Source organism: Molothrus aeneus, chromosome 2 (assembly GCF_037042795.1).
Source record: "Molothrus aeneus isolate 106 chromosome 2, BPBGC_Maene_1.0, whole genome shotgun sequence".
Classification (NCBI taxonomy): domain Eukaryota; kingdom Metazoa; phylum Chordata; class Aves; order Passeriformes; family Icteridae; genus Molothrus; species Molothrus aeneus.
The window spans coordinates 55,003,683-55,016,296 of NC_089647.1; positions in this window are offsets into that span (position 1 = coordinate 55,003,683).

The following is a 12,614-nucleotide window of genomic DNA, read 5'->3' on the forward strand; positions in this document are numbered from 1 at the left end:
AGCAGCATCTAGAGTCACTCATCTCCTGGACTTTCCACTAATGAGTTGGTGAAGAACAAGGCATTTTCTCTTCAGCTACCAAAAAAAATGTTTTCAATGGATTTATTTCCCTTGTGTTATAATTTAACAAACTTGATTCTATGCTACTGATATTCCCTTTATTTTGTAGGTATAGACAATGCACAGTCACCAAGGTATGTTATTGATGCATAAATTATCTCCTAATGAACTACTGTTTTGCAGAGGGAGCTTCCCAATGAGACTAGGAGAAGGCTGTGTGACTAAACTGAGCAAAAACAACATTATTGACCAGAAGAACAAATCTACAATGCTCCTAAAGAAAAACAGGGCACTTCTGTTGGAAAGCTTGCCAGCCTGAAAGCATAGAGAGGTGTATACAATTTTGAGATTGTGTGTACATCTAAATGCAACAAAGGCGTCTAATTTGTGGGTGTCACTGCTTCAGAAGCGATCACTCTAGGACTCTTCAATGCCTCATGTGTCAGTGCTGTGAGTAAAGGAAATGAATCACATGCATGTGCACCTAACCTCATGTCCCACCCTTGCACCTAGTTGCAGCTCAGCCACAGCAGCGCCCCACAACAAATTCTCACTGAGATAATTAACTGGAGACATCAGAGGTGTCTGCTTCATTACTGCTGTGTGCTGCCTGCGGGTTCCCTCCAAAGTTTTTCCACCTAATGCCCTTGCTGATAACTCACTTTTTTTCCTATGTGCTGCTTGCTGGCACTTCTCTAAAACAGCACTAATGATCTAATAAATACGATTATGCAAGAGTGGTTTGTCTCCTTTCAGTATAAGCTAACAATGCTATTACAGACCAGAGCAAAATACATTCTCTTTGCCACAAAGAACAGCTTTCCCACCAAATTGAAATAAATAAACTGGAACGAGTAGAAAGTGTTACAGACCTTCAATTGGATCGTATTTTACTGGATTTCCATTGATGGATGAGGTTAAATAAGGTCTGAAATTTTGCCTTCTAGTTAATTGTTATGGCTTAAACATGAAAAAAAAGGAACAGAAATGACAAATGACATTTCAGTCAGTGGGAGGAAAATAAACAGAAAAGGAACCAAGGAAAACAGAAAATAAAATCATTGAGATTAAGAAAATCCAATGAGAACATGGGGGCCAAATGGTTATGAGAGGGGCAGAGACCACAGCTAGTCCTGGTGGCCTCATGTTGTTTCATTTTATCTTCTGGCAAATGACACATGGGGCTGGGGGTAAGAAATACAATAATTCTAGGATTGTTTATTATCAGAGGCCATTTCTTGATAGCCTGATTCTTGTTGAAAAGTGCAGACTAACCACTGAGAACACTTTCTTCCAGAGACTGAGCATTTGGCAGCAGCAGCAGCAGCAGCAGCAGCAGCAGCCCTCAAATCAGCACTTGCAGCTTGTGGGATATTTCCTCCTCCCTCCTGAAGCTCACCCCCTGTTTCACACACATTTGTCATTTCTGGAATCCCCACACGATTGGGTCAGCTCTTCATTTCATATACTCTTGCGGATGAGTCACTGAAGCTTTTTCTAGCAAAGCTGAATGCTAATCTCTTCATTAAATTACCTGAACTTTCTTTGTTCACATGGAGAATTTCTGGGGTGAAAGAGAAGGTATCTTTCTAACAATGCTAGGAATAAAGAAGTCTTATTTCTCTTCCACTGGAATCTCATATGTCTGACTTTGAGTCCTCGTTTTGGCTGAGATAGGCTTTTCCCTCATTGTTAGTCTTAGGTATTAACCCTATATTAACAGATGTATAATACTTTTCAACATGTAGAGAGCTTAAACTGATAAAGGAAAATACATAAGGATTTTCTCACCATGTGGAGAGATGAGTAGCAGACTCAAGATTAGATTTCTTTGTTTTGCTTTCCTTGACCTTTTGTTCTGATCTCAGTGACATATCAACCATGCTTCTGCTGAAGAAAACCCAGACATCAGAAGTCACTTGTGCCTGCCAGCTCATCATGGGCATTCAAGGCACACAGAATCCTTTGCAGAAAGGAACCCACTGCTATATTAGAAAGGAGAACAGCACAAAATCATTGAGATGACTGATCAATAAAACGCAGCTTTTGAGAATCAAGGCAGGTCATGCAAAATGTCCGCGCACTTTGATGAGTTGTAAGGTTGGCACGATGTCCATTTTGAGCGCTTGTGGTGAAGTCATTTTCCCTCTTGTAAAACACTGTTGATTGAACCACAATTATGGTTTTGATGAGGGACTTTGAACTGGGCTGTTGGAGTAGCAGGGGATTTCACACAAAGAGAAGCAAATGTACAAAGAATGGGTAGCAATTTCCTTTGGGTACAATATGTACTTAGCTGACATGCCTGTGCAGAGCAAAAGGCCTGGATATTAAACCATCCGTTGCCTCTGCTGAACAGCAGTGCAAATTACTTCTGACAGCCATTAAGAGATGCTTCAGTCAAGCAGCCATAACTGTACAGCTCTTCACTAGAAAATTTGCTGATATTTTGAAAACATTGTGATACTTCACTAGTCTCAAAATCCTTGACAACTTATCAAAGATAAGAGTCAATGTCTCTGCGCTAGTAATTACTCCTCTAACCACATAGAGAAAGTGCCAGATATTCACCTTCCTTTTAGGAAATGTGAAGTCTCTGGCAGATAATAATATATTTTTAAGGTATTTAGAGCAATTGTCCATTCTGATCCTCTCCAATAATGTAGTTTCTGAAAGCTGCTTTTGAGAGGGTCAGTAGAGTGCTGGCTGGTAGCAGATTTCCATTTCTCACTGTTGTTAGCCTGTGCTTGTAAACAGTGACCCAAAATAGAAACGTGAGTGTTGTTTGAGCAGCCAGTATTTGCTATGAAGAAAGTGGCTCTACAAGTAGGGGCAGATCCACAGCCTCTGCTCGAATGAGTCACCTCCCTGCACACAAGTGGTGCTGTCAAGTTCAATAAGCCTGTCTGTGCAAGGCTCGAGGATCAGACTCATCTGCCTCCCAACATCCATGGCATGGGGACAAGGATGTGGATGGCTTTTGCATTGCTTATCCTCCGCATATTTGTGCACAGGGCTTGTGAATCTACTCTCAGTGGGCGAGAGTGTGTGAGGGAAAAATGCAAAAAAGGTGAAAATCAGAAGAAAATTACAAGGAATGTTCCCCTACTTAAACGGAGTTCATCAAAGTTAACACGCCATAGCACGAATTACTGCATTGAATATAAAAATGATGCCTCGAAAGAGTAATTAAAATTGCAAAGTCAAGTAGCCAAATATTAAAGAAGGCCAAAGTTTAGGCTGCTCACACCCCTTTATTTTTGTATTTCTATGTTTCTGCATTGTACTAGAGCCTTGAATGTCATGACTACATAGCATTAGCTTGTTTTGCTATGGGAAGGAAGCCTTTGGGATCACATTGTCTCTGTAGGTGTCTGCTTGACAGTGGCTCTGTCCCTAACTTTTAAAACCATCCATCAGTTTCAACCAAAGCCTAAAGGTACTATACTGCCACAAATCTGTGGAAATTAGAGGTCCAGTTGAGGAAAGAGATGCTGCTAGAGATGCAGTGAGAGAGAACAAGAACAGTGTAAATCCAGCCCTTAAGAGCTAAGAGAGCAACCTGAGGGACGAGAATGCTTAAAATACTACAGGTACGAGAAAGGCCTCAGTTGGTCTCATGCTTTATTAAAACCTTGGCCATAGTCAAAGTTTACCTCCTGTGTTCTCTAAATGTCTTGTGTTGATTGTCTTCCAAAGGTCACCCTGCAGGCTGGGTTCCTGCTGGTCCCAGAGCTGGGTTCCTGCTGGTCCCAGCAGAAGAGCTGGTTCCCTTGCTCTTCTGCCCAGCTCAGTCCCACACTGTCAGCACTTCCCATGGGGGCATTGCTGCAGCACTGGCTTGGCCCATACTGTGGGGATTCCCTCATCCTCTGCCCTGCTTGCTGCCTTCCACGAGGAATGCTCCTTCTCCAAGCCATCTCTGAAGGTCTCAGTCAGGATGCCTGGCTTCAAGGAGAAGAGATTCAAGTCTTCTCCCACTGTGCAAATGTACAGTAAAGTTATTACACAGCTTCTCTGGGAGCTATTGGGAGGACACACTGTCCCTCTCATGCAGTAAGTTGACAGTGAATGTACAAAACCCTGGGGGAGAGCGGTGCAGGTGCTGTCTGGAGAGAGACTGGCCATGGTCAGGAGCAAACACAAGCGGTGATGGATAAGCAGTGGGGGAGACAGCAGCCTGGGGTGGCCAAGCCTGAGCCTGTCCTCCTTCCTTGTTCTACAGATGGGAGACTGAGGCTTAGTGAAAGGGCAGTTCAGATGCTGCTTCCCTTATGGAGAGGAGCCTCCTGAAGGTGTTTCTTCCAGGCAGGGGCTGAAGGAGTGAAGGGGAGTCTGAGTTTACAGGAATTTGTAGCTATGGGTCATTGTTGCTACTCAAAAGTGAGCATCTGTTTTAAATTAGTGCTCAACTCCCACTCTGTCCTGTGAAACAGAATTTAAGATCTTCTGTGAAGCATGTCATAGTGTCACACCTCTATTTTTTAGAAATCAGATCCAGTCATTCCCCTGCTGCCCCTCCTATTCACAGTCTATGAAGGCTTTTGGCATCCCAGTATTGTAAGAGCAAATGTTTCAAGATAAAGATTTTTATGTAGGTGTAATAGCTTTTCTGGAGCCACCCAGTATATCTGAAGAAAGCAGATGAGTTTTGGTGCATGTATAGTCCTCAGAAAAGATGAGGTGAATTTCAAACTTAACTGCATCTTGGGAACAGTTGCTCTGGGTTTAATTAGACCTGTGTCTGAGCTAGACATCTGACAGCATGGAATATAAAGACTATATTGGTAGTTATATCCTAGGGGGAAAAGAGATGCAGGTAATTTGTAGAATAATAGTAGCGTGATGTAGAGCACTGGGAGATTGATAACTGGGAAAGGTGCAGAGAGGAGGATGGTAATGTGTTCTAAAACATTAGTATTCAGAAAAGTAATGAGATACAGTTCCCAGACTTACCTCACAAAGATATTGTAGGATTTTCTTTGAGAAGCAGGGCTGGAAGATCAGAAATGGAACAACTACACTATAAGGAATGTTGCCTGTTGGAAGCACTTCATCCCAGCTGACTCTTTTGAAGAGTTGAAGGCTGTATCTTTTGACAGGCTGAGAAAGAAGCTTTCTTTTGCCTTTGCAAAGTTGTGCCTAGTGCATTTCAAATTCCCAAGCATTTGGCAGATTTTCACTCTCTCATATTAGCTGCTAAACCAAGAATTACTCCTGGTGAAGAGTTTTTAATATGACTCTGTAACCAAGAGTAATCAGTTGCTAATTGAGGGGGCACAGCAGTCAAAATAGGATGATGCTTCAGCTGCCTGTGTCATATCACTTGCTGTTGCTATTTGGATGTTGGTCAAGATTTCTGCTTTTTCTGTGTGCTTAAATCCACATGAGAGGTTACAAGTTCACTTGTCCATGTTCCAGGAGGTATCAATTTCTTGGGCTATGCCCATCTCTGAGTGCCAGAGAAAATCACCACCAATTGGTGGGTGACCAGGCAGCTCCTTCCACACTCCATTTCCCAGGACCCTGATGAGCAGGATTTGACAAATAGGTATGGGACAGAAATTTTACTGTTTGCCTCAGCTGATGGTTGTGATACATCATTTCACCCAAGAAGATGACAAGACAAAGTGGATCTCTCCACATCCTTTAAGAGAGCAGGCCAGAAGATTCCTACTGTCAGCTCAGCCACACAGATGGAGAAGTCTGATCCTCTGGGGTGGACAGGTTCCCTGCTCACAGATCCACTCATCCTGGCATTGCTGCAGCCCCTGCATGCAGAAGCAGACCTCAGCCAGCCTCCTTGCCTGGGGTACAGCATTGCCAGAGCAGGTCCTGGGGAGCTGCTTCTTAGGCACCAACACATTTCTTCTCAGCATTTGTGACCTGAGAGGGTTGAAGGCTTGTAGGTGGAGGTATAGCTGGTAAAAAAAAAAAAAAAAATACTCCTAATGCTAACAAGAATCCCAAATTCAAGTCCATATTCCAAACCAGAGCTTTTTAGCACACAGTGTGAGGAACTCTTCAATATTGGCAGTGCTGGGGTTTGTGCTTTGAAATATTCTAAAGAAGTCATATTGATGTGATATTTTGTGATACAGGGTCTTGTGGGTGAATCAGAGCTGACACCTAGAGTAGAAAATGCCAGTTTCCGGGAAAGCTGCAAATACCTGGAAAGGAGGGCCTCCTGCTGCCAAGTTTTTCAGATAATGTTTGCATCTAGTATCATTGCAGATCCTGTGTTGGTTCCTGGCCATGTACTTGTCCTGCTAGAGTATCAATACGGAGCAGAAACCTCCTCAAGACTCTCCCCCCACAGCCCTCAGCACTGTGGTGCTTGTCTTGTGCTAGATTCTGCCCGCTCAGCCTGGTGCCTGTGTCCTTCTCCCCACTGAGGTCTTTGTGCTGAAAAGGTGTTGGAGAGAAGATGTTAGACCAGGGGCAGCAGCAGGGCCACAACCTGGGAGTGTGTGTCCTGGGAGGGCTCTGTGGAAGGCTAACATTTTTGGTGTGGGCTCCCTGCCAGTGCACAGCATGATAATGACAGGAAGAACTACACAGAGTTCAGTGATGGCCTTAAGTTTCTCTGCTCCTGGAAACTCCCTTTGTGGACAATAATGTGTACATCAAAGGATTAAGGTATTGCACTCAGTAAGTGACTGTGGGCACATCCTCTCACTCCTCCTTTCCTCTCTGGTGCTGGTTTTGAAGAGGCAATTAAAAGCCAGTGAATTTTGTCACAGGTGGTGCAGATATCAATAGCACCTGACCCGTGTGACTCCATACAAGAAGTGCCACTTGGTTCAGTGGCAGCAGCCGAGCTCTCTTGGTTGCCACAGAGACAAAGTCTGCGAAGCCTTCACTCCTTTATTTTCCTAAAAGATCCCAGGATGGCTTTGAGGTGACAGCCAGGCCTAGCTGGTGCCCATGCAAGCTGGAGAACTCATGGATCCTCTCAGATGAGCATGGGAAGGTCAGATCCATGTGATGTGGGCACCAAAGAGCTGTGCTTTGATGAGGTTCCTGGGCTCCTGAGTTATTACTCCGGTTGGAAAGCCACTATGATAATTTTGAATTAGCTGACTTCCATCTGGCAGCGAGTCAGGAAGGTTCAGCTGCTGTGGATGAATTCCTTGTTCCTGTCACTTTGCCTCAGTAGGCTGATGTGGAAGGGTGGAAGGTGAGAAATGACTAGCAGAGCAGCTGGAGTAACACATGGCATTTTGTGTGCGCTTTGTTTTCCACATCAGGCCCATTATTTGTATTCTGCTCACATGATGATAAAGGCTGAGCCTCACCTGGGTGGCAGAAGATGGAAGTTACCTTGGAAACAACAGGAACACCTTCATTGCTCCTAGACAGCTTCCCCCTGACTGCAGGCTTTGTACACACCAGCAGACAACTGGTCTCCTTTTCCTGAAGTTGCTGTTTTTCCACTGTGCCTTTTCTCCCTCGATGAGAACCAACCACTTTGATTTACCATCTCCTGGTGCTGTGGGGCATCAGATGGAGGGTGGTGCTGCACTGGGAAGCAGCAATAGGAGCTTGGCTTGCTTGCTTTCACACAGCTCAGATGTCCCTCTATGTCAGGCCAACCCTTCATTGCCCTGATAGGAGAGGTACAAAACAGCTGAACAGAAAAAAGGGCACTCCAAGCAGGAAAGGATCATTAGGTTTCCATGGCCTCAGTGCCAATGGTGTGTGAGGCCTTGCAGAGCAGGCACGTGACCCTCTTGAGGGTCATGGGGAAATACCTAGAGGTATTTACAATAAGATGGTGGGTATAGGGCTCATTGAGGGATGTGGTGGGAAAAAACACTTTTGGGATTGTCTACAATTTGTTTTGGGATGTTTTCCAAGGGCTGTGGGTACATACAAGATTTAATTTAGGATGTTGGGGATGGATTAAAAGTGGGCAAAAGAAGGAAATTAGGTAGATTGGAAAGGAGCAAGAGTAGGAAAAAAAGAGTATAAAAAGGACAGGTCAGTGTGCTTGCCTGAGCCCTGCCTGTACTTGATCACTCCAATCTGTTCTGTATTCTCATTAAAACCTATTTTTATCTGGTTTAAACCAGAGTGTTCTTTCCGGTCTGAGTGGGTATGTGTGAGCACAGCCAACGTGATGCTGGTCTGGTTGGTGAGCAGCACAGGAGGGCTGAGTGGTGCAGCTGCAGCAGGGCTGTGAGCTGGGGGCTTGCATGTCCAGGTACCAGCAAGGCCCTCTGAGACAGACAGTCAGGCAAGGACAGAGAGAAGATGTCATTTGCCCCAAGCTGTCAAACTCCTGGCCAGGTGTCACATGTGCAAGGACAAGTGGCTACAGCCCTGTGAAGTGAAGCAAGTGGTTGCAATGTTAAGCAGCTGAGAGCCTAGGTCAGCCATTTTTTTCTCCCCCTTCCTCTAAATCTGTTCCTGAGAATTGTTTTTGAATATTTATATTTAGAATAATTATTTGGAAGAAGTCACAGCTGCATCTGCTCCTGCTGAACTGACAGTTTGTGCTGCTGCCTCCTAGACATCTTAAATTCCCACTCTGAAAGGAAGACTGCTTTTTTAAAACTAAGGCTTGATTTCCATGCTGATTTAAAATGAGTGTAATTTCAAAGAGCAATGGGACTTATTACTGGTTTAAGGACCAATGTAAAAAAATGGATGAACTGAACCAGTGGCTGTTGCAGTGACAGCCACTTTGGGAGGACCCAGAAGCAGCTGCTATGAAAAAATCAGCTCTGCACAGGTAATCAGAGTAATGGCTCAGCCTTCAGGCCATATTTGGAAAGAACAGAAATGCCACATTTGTGTGAGATCCTGTTGTGGGTCATTACTTCCCATACATCTACCAGAGCTGGAAGCATCAGAAACATGCATTTCAGAGGTGCACAACAACAGGGAGCTGCAATTGTGCTCTTCAACCATCTTTGTGAGCACATGAGAAAAATTTGAAGAGGTTGTCTGAAAGACATTGCAGAACTTGTTGGGTTCCCCCCCCCGCTAGCATATAAACCACTGTATGCAATTCCTAAGGACAGGAAAACACATGCATGTGTTTTATTTGAGAATTAGGTAATTATGCAAAACTATATGCACTGTACTCAAGGTGGGTGGCAGGAGCTGAGGATGCATGCACAGAAAGTTTTCAGATTCTGATTTTTAATGCTATATGACTCTTAAATCAACATGTGATTTGGAATTGGCTGGACAGAAATCACAACAAATTTACATCTCAGAAACAAAACAAGTCCCCAAGCTCAATTAACCCTGGACTCTTGGAATCCTCTTGAGCATTTTGAATCTTCTTTTATTTAAAAAAACCCTTTCCTACTGGACAGAAATATATTAATATTTCATCTCAATGTTTCTTTCAAAAAGAAAGATATTTCTACAATGCCATTTCGGTGCTATCAATATGATGCCATCAAAGCCCTAAATAAAACACATTTTGATTGCCATTGATTATTTGGGAAATGCATTTTATCCCAGGAAAGCCCACATGCACAGGGCATCCACCAATATCCATTCTGCAACAGCAGAAGCAAAAAATAACTCCACAAATAGGCGTTTGCATTGGAAGTGCATAGACAGAGATTTTACCCAGATATTACTGTATCATAATCTAACAAAATTTCCCATCTCAGACAGCAAAGTAGCTCAATATATTTGTCCTGAAGACACATACAAAGCAATCAGTAAATTTTCTAGAAATGTCTTTATTGCTTTTAATTGTTCCTTGGTAACAGCATACTCAATGATTGTTTTTTGGTTCTTTTAGCTTTCTTTTTTGTTATTAACATATAATGTTCCTTAAAATTCCTTTTAAACACCCAACTTATCATACGCCTACCACAAAAGCCTTCTTTTATTGACTATACTATGAATTACACACCCATTTAACATTTCAGAAGAGGGACCACACTCTTGAGCAGGAATGTTCAACATCAGTATAAATAAAGGACGCCTATGCCAGCCCAAATCAAAGGCAAGCACACTAAAATCTAGGCTGGTAGACTTTTCACATTCAGGAAAACCTCTCTGACTTTTTTTTTTACAAAACAGGATTTCCTGATATGCCTGGAGTCAGTATGGTGTGACATGGGCTGGCACTGCAGAATAGCAACAGCATACATTAAATCTGTGTTGGGAGCTGGTTACCAGAAACACTGCATAGTAATTATGGTGAAGATTCTCTGTGAAATAGATTCTGGTTTTTCAAATGAGATTCTGAAAAAACACCCCCTAACCTTGCAGTAGAAAAGCTTTACAAGTTGTCCAAATTATAGAAGATGTCTCATCTTTTCCCATGAAAGCTTACAGAGCTTGTAATTTACTGAGTTACTGCTTGTTCTAATAACTACTTGAGGGGATGGCTTGGCATGAGTAAGAGATGAGTTTGAAAAGCTTAACTTGAACTCTCAAGAACTCCACTTTCCCCCACCTCAAGTTCATAACACTGATATCATCAAGTCTTTAAGAAGCTGCCACAGAGTGGGAGGAAAAGAAAGAAGAGTCAAAAACAAGTTCCCAGCTCACACCAAGGCTTCATTAATTAGAACCACGTGCCCCACAGATGGAAGAGTAGTGCCCGATGGCAAAGGGGCTGCTGCACTCCTGCTATGAGAGCTTTCCTCTAGAGCAACACTGCAAAGTCTTTTCTCAAACATGGCCTTGGACAGGGCAGGAGACCATGATGGGGCCAGGCAGGGCAGAGAGCAAACAGCAGGGAGCCAACTGGATCTGGCCATCTGTGACATCTGATGACCAGTCCTCAATTTGGAGGAGAGGCCAAAGAACAAAAATCAAAACAGAGCACAGAAGAACAACAACAAAATTTTTATACAAGGAGCTGTCATCCTTGCTGCAGACTTTGAATGAGCAAGGACTGCACGATGTGCTCATCAAGTAATTTTTTCTCAGCTGTGAAGATTTAGCTAGTCATACCATCCTCACCCTGTCATCGCTTTAGTTGCCTAAAAAAAGTCCCAGACATTTCTAATACTGCTTTTCCAATAAAGAAATCTACATTTGCTCAGAAAGTAGAATCTTAATGAGGCCTTGCTTGCTGAGTTAAAAAAGCATGAGGCAAGAGAAGTCTGTATTAGGGGAAGAAAAATAAATAGCCCTTATTTAAACCCTCCTCTCACCTCAAAACAGAAGGCTCAGAACCTGAAAACTGATAAAAAGCAAACAAAATACAAAATCAATCTCTCTCCGGAAGGTAGCAGGTTTCTCAGCTAGCAAAATAAATTGTCCATTAGAAAAGAAGTGATATCTAAATGCATTCCACATAAGCAGTCATTTGCAACATCAGAAACTCTCCAAGACTTCTCAGCACATGAAACCTGTGTTTCCAGCTCACACACAAATGCAACAAAATAAGACCAAGTTTTTAACTATTCCTTTCTGGAGCTTGTTAAGTCACTGCTCAATTAAACATGAAGTAACCCAGACACCATCTCTCAGGGTAGCCTTTTTCCAAACTACAGGAATTTTTTACAAATTACAGCAAACCCCACAGTATTTATACCTCCAAACAAATTATCAGAATCTCATATATAAAATTGTTTTCATGTATAGGTACTTCCAGTAACTTCTTAGGAAGGATCCTAAACATTTGAGACAAAGGGTAAAAGCACAGGTCTAATTTAAAATTTAATTAACACCGATTTTTTTTTTAATTTTAAATTTAATTAAAACAGAACCACAGAATCATTTAGGTTGGAAAGGACTTCCATATCATTGAGTCCAGCCTTTGACTGATGACCACTGTGTAGACCAAAGCATTGAGTGCCATATCCAGCTGTTTCTTGAACAACTTCAGGGATGCTGACTCCACCACCTCCTTGAGCAGCCCACTGCAAGGTTTAACAACCCTTTCTGCTGCTAACCCACAGAAGAGGTAAAGAACTCTAAATATGAATGTAGACTTTTTAAAATGTCAAATTTATTTCCTTCCTTACAGAAGAGCTGCTCTGGTCTGCAAATTAATGGACAAAATAAGCCTTATTTTGATTTTCACATTGTATGTGCTTAAAAAAAGATGGATTTCTGATGACAATCCCTACAAATTGAAACTCAAATTAGATTTTCTCTTCTCATATAATACCATTTTACAACCAACTCTGAAAACCCCGAGGTTTTACTATTCCTGCTACCCCTAGCTCTTCATGCTACAGTACAGAAACTGTACTGCATACATATAAACCTGTATTTATGTACAGACACAGAATCAGAGAAATAAAAGCACTGGGCAAATATAAAAGCTGCCATTTGATTCTATACTCCCCAGCAGGAACTCCAGTCAAGCAATGTTCTGCACACAAATGTAAAGGGGATTTTTTCCATGGCTTTCAGGTCAGGCTCAGAAAGAGTATCTTAAGCATGGCAGGAAAAAAAGCAAAACTGCCAACTCCATTGCAAGATTAAACCTAGAGTTCCTTAAAACCCACCTATTTTAATTAATTATTTTTATGTGAACAACAAAAAAACGTACATATCAAAGTTTTAAAGTAGCAAATTTTTATTTTTTTTATACTAGGACTTCCCTTTGCTAGTTTAGC